We start from the raw sequence: 10,334 nt of genomic DNA, 5'->3' as shown, positions 1-10,334 counted from the left end.
TCCTATATTACGTAATTAGGGATTTTAAGGGGCCAGGAGTCCAAAACTTTGATGCTCAATATCTCTAAATGGAGAAACATTTTGATAAGCAATATTGAACAAAAGATGCTCAAAATATTGAGCTTATCAATCTGCAACAATAAGTTCTTTGTTATGCGGTCCCTGAAAGGAGTTACAGGGTCGGCCCCTAAAACGACCCTCTCCAGATATCTCCAGAACGGTACAGAATTTCTAAACACTTGTTGAACAAAATGTGTTTAAATTGACACGAGCTTTCATATAAGATCAAGAAAAAAGGGCTGGCCCTTCAAATTAGGGGCCGATAAGGCTCTAAAGTCTTTTGATTATAACTTTTTACTGTAAAATATTTTGTGATACCTTATAAAAACAATTATGTTTATTCTAACGTTATTCACCTATTCATGGCAATCATTTAATCCTATATTACGTAAAAAGGGATTATAAGGGGCCAGAAGTCCAACACTTTGATGCTCAATATCTCTAAATGGAGAAACATTTTGATAAGCAATATTGAGCAAAAGATGCTAAAAAATTAAGCTTAACAATATGCAACCATATTTTATGTGTGATACGGTCCTTAAAAGGAGTACAGGGTCGGCCCCTAAATCGACCCTCTCCAGATATCTACAGAACGGTACAGAATTTCAAACACTTGTTTAACAAAATGTGTTTGAATTGACAAACACATTCTTATGACATCATAAAAAAGGGGCTGGCCCTTCAAATTAGGGGCTGAGGGGGCTCTAAAGACTTTTAATGATAAATATTTACTGTGAAATATTTTTTGATCCGTTATAGAGGCAATTATGTTTATTCTAACGTTATTTACCTATACATGGCAATGATCATTTACCCCTACGTTACGTAATTAGGGGTTTTAAGGGACCAGAAGTCCAAAACTCTGATCCTCTATATCTCAAAATGGAGGACATTCCGAAAAGCAGTATTTAACAAAAGATACTCAAAATAATGTGCTTAACAATGTACAACCATATATTGTTTGTTATCTGGACCCTAAAAGGAGTTTAGGACCAGATATCGAAACGATTTTTCACATATATCTCAAAAACGATAACCAATTTCTAAACACTTATTAGCAGTACACAAAAATACCTTTTAACTAAAATGAATGAAAAGGAGCTGATCCCTCAAATAAGGGACACAAAAGGGGTAGATAGTCTTTCACCCATTACTCTTAGACCCCGCTTCCATTTCCAGATACGTTTCGTTGACGAAGATCAAGAGGAAGGTCATTCCGTATTCTAAAAATCGGACGGAAGACCTCCTCGTTGCTCGCAACGAGATCGTGTCTAGTTATTATTATTTTTTTTTCTTTCAAATTTTGTGCACGCGAGTTCTCGGAAATGGCTCGGCCGATTTTCATGAAACTTTCAGATCTAATAGATATTGATCTGAACCTTATTGGAAATTTTTTATTTTGATGACGTCATTTCCGTTTCAGAGATATTGACGTTTTAGCGATTTTAAGAGGGTCAGCTTGTCCGTCGAACTCCTCCTAAACGATAAAAGATATCAAATTCAAATTTTCAGGAATTGTAGACGAATGATTGTAGTTTTGTCTAAAGTGAGGCATTTATGTTTTGCGCAAAAGGCGCCGAAGCTCGCATGGACCCGAAAATTGAAACAAAAAAAATGTAGTGATTTTTCTTGTTTTTTTTAAATTATCTCTTTTCTCGAAAATATTTTGTTAAGACATGTAGAGCAATCAAAATTTTTTTTTTCAAGAGCTTTCATTTGAGATCAAGAAAAAGGGGCTGGCCCTTCAAATTAGGGGCCGATAAGGCTCTAAAGTCTTTTGATGATAACTTTTTAATGTGAAATATTTTGTGATACGTTGTAGAAGCAATTATGTTTATTCTAACGTTATTTACCTACACATGACAATTATTTACTCCTAAATTACGTAATTAGGGATTTTAAGGGGCCAGAAGTCCAAAACTTTGATGCTCAATATCTCTAAATGGAGAAATATTTTGAAAAGCAATATTGAACAGAAGATGTTCAAAATATTGAGCTTATCAATCTGCAACAATAATTTCTTTGTGATGCGGTCCCTGAAAGGAGTTACAGGGTCGGCCCCTAAATCGACCCTCTCCAGAAATCTCCAGAATGGTACAGAATTTCTAAACACTTGTTGAACAAAATGTGTTTAAATTGACAATAGCTTTTCATTTGAGATCATGAAAAAGGGGCTGGCCCTTCAAATTAGGGGCTGAGGGGGCTCTAAAGTCTTTTGATGATAACTGTTTACTGTAAAATATTTTGTGATACGTCATAGAAGCAATTATGTTTTTTCTAACGTTATTCACCTATACATGACAATTATTTACTCCTATATTACGTAATTAGGGATTTGAAGGGGCCAGAAGTCCAAAACTTCGATGCTCAATATCTCTAAATGGAGAAACATTTTGATAAGCAATATTGAACAAAATATGCTTAAAATATTGAGCTTATCAATATGCAACACTAATTTCTTTGTGATGCGGTCCCTGAAAGGAGTTACAGGGTCGGCCCCTAAATCGACCCTCTCCAGAAATCTCCAGAACGGTACAGAATTTCTAAACACTTGTTGAACAAAATGTGTTTAAATTGACAATAGCTTTTCATTTGAGATCAAGAAAAAGGGGCTGGCCCTTCAAATTAGGGGCTGAGGGGGCTCTAAAGTCGTTTGATGATAACTTTTTACTGTAAAATATTTTGTGATACCTTATAAAAACAATTATGTTTATTCTATCGTTATTCACCTAAACATGGCAATCATTAACTCCTATATTACGTTATTATAGATTTTAAGGGGCCAGAAGTCCAAAACTTTGATCCTCTATATCTCTAAATGGAGGAGAATTTTGAAAAACAATTTTGAAGATGCTAAAAAATTAAGCTTAACAATATGCAACCATATTTTCTGTGTGATACCGTCCTTAAAAGGAGTTACAGGGTCGGCCCCTAAATCGACCCTCTCCAGATATCTCCAGAACGGTGCAGAATTTCAAACACTTGTTGAACAAAATGTGTTTGAATTGACAAACACATTCTTATGACATCGTAAAAAAGGGGGCTGGCCCTTCAAATAAGGGGCTGAGGGGGCTCTAAAGACTTTTAATGATAAATATTTACTGTGAAATATTTTTTGATCCGTTATAGAGGCAATTATGTTTATTCTAACGTTATTTACCTATACATGGCAATCATTTACTCCTACGTTACGTAATTAGGGATTTTAAGGGGCCAGAAATCCAAAACTCTGATCCTCTATATCTCAAAATGGAGGACAATTCCGAAAAGCAGTATTTAACAAAAGAAACTCAAAATAATGTGCTTTACAATGTACAACCATATATTGTTTGTTATCTGGACCCTAAAAGGAGTTAAAGACCAGATATCAAAACGATTTTTCACATATATCTCAAAAACGATAACCAATTTCTAAACACTTACTAGCTGTACACAAAATACCTTTAACTAAAAAGAATGAAAAGGAGCTAATCCCTCAAAAAAGGGACACAAAAGGGGTAGATAGTCTTTCACCCATTACTTTTAAACCCCGCTTCCATTTCCAGATACGTTTTGTTGACGAAGATCAAGAGCAAGGTCATTCCGTATACTAAAAATCAAACGGAAGACCTCGTCGTTGCTCGCAACGAGATCGTGTCTAGTTATTATTATTATTGTTATTATTATTATTATATATGAAAATCGGAAAGTGTAAAATATATTACGATGCTGTCTACAAGTGCTCGTGATGAAGGTCTCAAAAGAGATACAAAAGAGAATAGAAAACAATAGTTAAACTAAGAACAACATTTATATACAAGATCAAATGTATACCAATCAGAATCCAAATAAAAATCATTGATTTAAAAAGAGTCCAGATCGCAAAATGACAAAATGATAAGCATTTAGACGAAATTAAGAAAATAAACCCCAAAACTAAACAACCAAAAAAAAACCCAAACAACCCTCCCCCCACACCCCCCCCCCCCCAAAAATCAAATAAAAACTCCAAACAACCAAAAAAAAAAGGAGTCAAGGTAGCGAAATTACAATTTAGTAAATGTTTTGTTTTTCTTATGCAGGGATAGAATAGTTTTTGTACATTATTTGCTGCTATCGACACATTACAATCGTGTTGAAAACTTTAAGACGTAGAAAACATTCCAACATTCTTCAATCATTTTAGAAGACGCAGTAATGCATAACCGTTATCAACCTATCGTCTTTTGGATAGCATCTAGACGACTTTAGGACTTAAAAAGACGAACTTCAAAGGGTAACCTTGATCATGCCTTTCAAGATAAATCTATTCTTTTGTTTGCAAAAACTTTAAGGTAACACCCTTTTTTACAGGAAAAAATGCAAGATTTCAAATATGTGTTTAAACGCAGATAAGTTAAATATGTTTCGGCAATTTCGAAACAATTTGAAAGATATAATTTGAACAGAAACAAGGAGCTTGGCAATTGTTGAAGAAATAAAACAAGTACAATGTTTGAGCACAATAAAAGAGTTTTCATATTTACACAAAATTTGCAATAAAAAACACATGTCAAACAATGTTTTGTATGACCAGTAAATTATACAAAACGAAAAAAAAATGTTTTGTTGATTCTCATGGAAGAAAAAGCAATCATCTGAAAAAACATGTAATAATATTGTTTTATTAAAAAATCAAAACAAGCAAGTTCATTTTCTACGATTTTCTTTTAAATCAAAAGTTTAACAACAAACTGTAAGTAAGTTTATTAAAATATACAAATCAAAACTTATTGCTTTATTTCTTATTCAAAATTAACTGCCGTTTAATAGTAGCTATTTCTAAATTTTCTAATGATCAAACGTGGAATCCTGTACAAACAAGTCGTCAAAAGAGGTGACGTCACAGGGTCAATAATAAAGAGGCCCCCAAAAGAAAGAAATAGATGAACCGATCTTACACCAAATTAAAAATGCCTATGCTTAATCGTCTGCCGATTGTTTACGTATTCATAAACTTCCATAGTCCCCTTTCTACATTGTGATTATTGAGACTATAGTACCAACTTTTATTTGTTAACAACAAAGCTTTACTGAATGAGTTTTATGTAGCTTACGATCCAACAAATGGCACTGTTATATAAGATGCATAACTCATATATAAATATAATGATTTGTTACCTTATAAGTGTTTTAGTCTGACTAAAAATGAATTCAATTCAAATCGTTGTTAAGATAACGAATTAGCATATTCATATTGTTTGTGTTAAATCTGTTTGACATCATATTCTTTCTTGGGAAACGTCCTATTCCATTGAAGGCGTGACTCTTCATGTCCTTGTAAGATGCACATTTTGCAATGGATTGTATGTTAGATAATTGTAACCATTTTTAGGTTGGGTTATTTAGGAATAATTCGGCACATCAATATTGAAAATAAAAGGTATCTTTAAAGATACTGAGATAAAGAAATAAAAACAATGGTTTTAGCAACATCTTCTGTAGAAATAATCCAACAAAGTGAAAAAGCTATGTGGAAACACATATACATTAATATTTATACCCTTATGTTTATACATTGGATGGTTTTATCTAAAAAAAAAAGGGCCGAAACCAATATCTCCACTTTGTCACGCACTCAATTACCAAACTCCCTATCAAGCGTATAAATTAAGCACAGGCCTCGTTATTTTTATTTGACGTCTAGTTACTGAGAAGAGGTTGATTAGTTATTATGAAATGAACTTCTTTCATTAGCACGTGCTGCAAATACATTAAAAAAAAATACAATTCACCAATAATTGTTAATTTTTTTGTTTTGGCTTAATTTATGTCGATGCTTTCATTAAGTTTAGATTTACATGGATTTTTTTTTCGGGTAACACCAAATTTTGGACATATATATATATAAACAGGTGAGTATAAATCGTAAATAACATTGGGGAAGGAAAGAATATCCCAGGATGCGAAACCCCAAAAGGTTTATACCGAAGATCAGTTAGTTACTGATATCATGTTTTTGTTTGCTGGGATTTATCATAGTGGTATCCCTGCTAAATCAATAGAGCTTTTGAAATAAATGCAGTGTATTAGTTTGGGGATAACAGGGGAGCAGTTGGATGGAAAGAGCATGATTTTCAGTCTATAGGTTACGCGAGGCCCATAATCCAGCATCCGTATAGCGGGAAGGGTGGATTCTAAGCTCTGGTTAAAATATAAGACCCCAACCTTAACTGTTAATGCTACTCAAACCCTGCATGGTGCTACATCTGTAGGAACAACTTCTATAACTACAACTTTAACTTCAAAGGGTCTTGCGGAATGTATTCTTGCACGTAGGGCATGCAGTGGCCAGCATGCCATGCTACACTGCCCTCTTGCACAAACGTATCCAATGCATAGTTTTTGTGCCCCCAGATTTCTAATACATGCTAAAATCAACCCATGACTCAACAATTGCATTTCAGGGGACCCAAAAACTCTAATAAGTAACGCCACCGAATCAGATTTAAAACCCTACAAGGTTAAATGCGTCGGCTTAAGGCCTATTAAACTCCCTGCACTAGATATTTTCATGCTATCCAAATACTCATACTTCAATAAGTATTGTTAAAGATTTTCACAGGGTTTTAAATTATATTACCCGCGGCCAAGATTTCATATGCAATAAAAAAAAGGATATGGACGTGTTAACATTGCAACGAGCTTCAAGAAAAAAAATAAATGTAAAATTAGGAACGTGGGGGCCATTTCGTAATCTTCCAATTCCAAACATCCGCATATCTCCTATCGGAGTGTAAGGGGGCAACTCTGTTGGAGTTTAATAACTCTTTCACTTCCTGAATTCTATAGCGTAAATTTGTTATAGACCCGAGAAAACATACATCATTTGACTCAGTTATACAGATGATTGCTTAAACTGTTCAGGGGGCATTTATAGGATAATAGGAAATAAAATCAGCTTTTAAACTTTTGCCAATTTGTCCAGGGGATTTTGATCTACTTGGTTTTTTGTTTGATGATATGTACTGCATTGATAAGTGTTTACCATTTGGGATGTTCTGTATCATGTAAGGTTTTTTGCAAACATTTTTAAGCTGGTTGACCATAAAAAAAACTCATGGGGACATAATAGACTACTATTGGACGATTTTATATTTGTGGGTCACAGTGCTTCTGTTTATAAGGACATTAGATCTACATATAATAGTATTTATCATGAGCTAGAGATACCTTTAGCCGAGCATAAAACTGTAGATCCTACCACTGGTTTAACATTTTTAGGTTTGGAAGTCGACACCATTGAAATGCTGGTTAGAGTAATAAATCCAGAATGAGTTGAACTCTATATCATTTAAAACAATTGTTCCCACTCAAAAAGTCACACTCTAGCAGTTGCAAACAGTGCTGGGAAAACTTAATTTCTTTACAAGAGCAATTTGACCAGTCCGTGCATTTGTTCGGCGCCTGAATGACGCCATCATCGGTGTCACGCAACTTAATCATTACTTGAGAATTACTCAACCAATGCGAGAGGACATTTTTATGTGGTGTAGGTTTTTGGAAGATTTTAACGTTGTGGTTTATTTCATTGACGAAAAACGGTTTTCAGATCAAATCTCAATTTGTTCACTGATAGCCCAGGGATCTGCATAGTTTTAAATGGGGTATGGTTTTTCTTTAATTGGCGTGAAAATTGGAAATATATCGATGGGTGTCAGGACCCTTGTATTTTGGCCTCCAACATTATGTTCGGTGGTTCAGTACTTACCGCATCTATTAACACCTGACCTTGCTTATTCAACGGAATACGTTTGTATTTGTCTGCAATAACTTATCACTGCAGGAATTAAGGAATAGGGGACCCAACTTCTAAACTTTTAGTTGCAAAGCTTTTGCAGGGCATGTAACGCTTAAATTATAGATCTGATACAATACTGTCTATAACTAAAGACCTACTTGAAAATAGTAATTTTGTTTTGTCCACTACGTGCACTAATTTTTTTATGAAACAAGTCTTCTCTTTCATGAAACGTATACCATTGAGAATGCTAGTAATTTTATTTGTCACTGGGTGACGAACCTTTTCGTACAGTATTTTTTGAGTTTGACTTTCAGTTTATTTAACAGTGCATGTACGGCAGATTCTTCAACTGATAATGGTAGACCACATATGCGTATTTTAAGTGTTTGCTGAGACACTGAAGTTGCTCTAGAAGAATACGGATTTGTGTCGTAAAGAGAAACAGAAACGGTGTTGATTTCTATGCCCTATGTTAACAGTTTGTTTGGCTTTCTAATGTTTTCAAATAAATGCGCCACAGATTGTGGTCTAACTGTAGACAATGTAGGTCTTCACCAATAACACGCATACCTGAATCTATTAGAAAAACGTGAAAATGAAAGTTGAATCAGGAGTACCTTAGGCGAAAAAAATTTTCTTCCAACCCTTGGCGCCGCCATATTGGTAGCCATTTTGTTTTTAAAAAGTTAGTTCGAACATTGATTGACTGGTACTTATCGATGTTTATTGCCCCTTAACTCGATTAAAATGTTCAAGTGTTTCAAAAAAAGTTAATGTCATGCTTATATACTTTGGGGGAATGACTGAGGGGAGACTTCGATTAGAAAACTCAGGTAAGTTTGAATGAATCTTTTTCAATTTATTCAGATCAACTTATCACATTTTAAATCATTTGGTCTTGCATCCTCCCATGCATGCAATGGCGTTATTCTCAAAACTCTCGTGTAATGTAATCGCAACGTAAAGCCTTAATTCTTGTGCATCCAAGTTGACAGTGTTATATGACGGCGCAATAATCCGCCATCCTGATATAAAACATAACTCTTTTGTTTTCTGTGTTAGAGTACACTTGTTCAAATTGGCAACTGCTGTTTTGATAAACAGTCTTCCGGCCGTGAGGCTCTCTAAATAAAAGGGTATGCTTGCTATCTCGCTTAGCAAGCTTACCCTACGGCACGGTTGCAAGTTAAATCCGCTCATACCCCAACCCATATGGTGATGGAGATCTCAATCTCCAAAGCTCCATGGTTGCTTTTTAGTTTGGGAACTTATGGCGTGAGTGAGCGGCACTCGTAATTTGAGACTAGTGCATGTATCACTATATTGACATCGACCCTTGCACCTCCCAAAGATCAACCATAAATTCTTGACTTCTGTACCTTGAAGAGAGTCAAGATATTAATCCTCTGAACCTTAAACTTTGAGTGAACTTTGAGTTAACTATAAACTTTGTTTGGATTTGTTGAATAATGTGTAATACATGTAAGATCTTACTTGACGTGTTGAATTTGCCCAATTATCTCCATATTTGAAATAAAATTGAAAGAAAATTTAAAAATGATTTACCACTGGTATTTTGTCGCGCACTTTTTAGAGATAACATTGTTTACAAATAATAGCTGTATTAATTTAAACATTGATGGTTTTTCCCAAAAGTATTTTTCAATAAATCTGACTTGTTATAGCTGCTAGCATGGATTAAGAAAAAGTGATATTCATCCTCAATTTCCGATCGACAAAATTCAAATATTTTGTTATTACGCAAAATACATCTATGGTGTCCACTTTCTATAGATAAATTAAATGATTAAATCCTGATAATACTGCCTTGTCTTTTGTAAATAAAAAGAATGGATTTCACCAAACAATCTTGTAGTGAAAATGGTCAATAATGTTTCTATATAATATAAATCTAGATAAGCAACTAGTATTTATATCTGCAATAAGATTTTGCACAAAAGTTATTCTTTGCTTTATTAGAAAACAATATCTTTTTAACAAAATTTGGTAGATCCAGATAAAGCGTTAATCCATTTTCTTACAATTGTCGTTGATATTTGACACCCAGGTGGATATAATTTTCAATTTTTGTTCACACTCTTCTAACAATTTGTTATAGCATGACCTACTGATACAATTTCTACGAATAAGGCATTTAGCAAACACAAACGCTAGTTCTTAATTATCCTCCTTAGGATATCCATATATACTTATAATGACCTTATTTTGCTAAAAAATAATCTATTTTGGAAATGATCAATTTTGGAGATATTTTCAGATATAGTGTCTTTTATTGTATTAAGCAAGTAAAGAAAATACTTTTATCATTAAGGTGCTGCAAAAAAGTAACCAGAAGATGGTTTTAAAAACATGTTTCTGATATCATCACCAACATTATCAAAGCTGTTCGAAAACAACGTCAGCATGAAGAAACAGACCATAAATCAAGAAAGGATTTGAAACACATATTTTTCCCAATTTATATATAGTATTTGTAGCACTTATTGATTAC

Source organism: Crassostrea angulata, chromosome 2, assembly GCF_025612915.1.
Source record: "Crassostrea angulata isolate pt1a10 chromosome 2, ASM2561291v2, whole genome shotgun sequence".
Classification (NCBI taxonomy): Eukaryota; Metazoa; Mollusca; class Bivalvia; order Ostreida; family Ostreidae; genus Magallana; species Magallana angulata.
Note: the sequence above shows the minus strand (reverse complement) of the source record.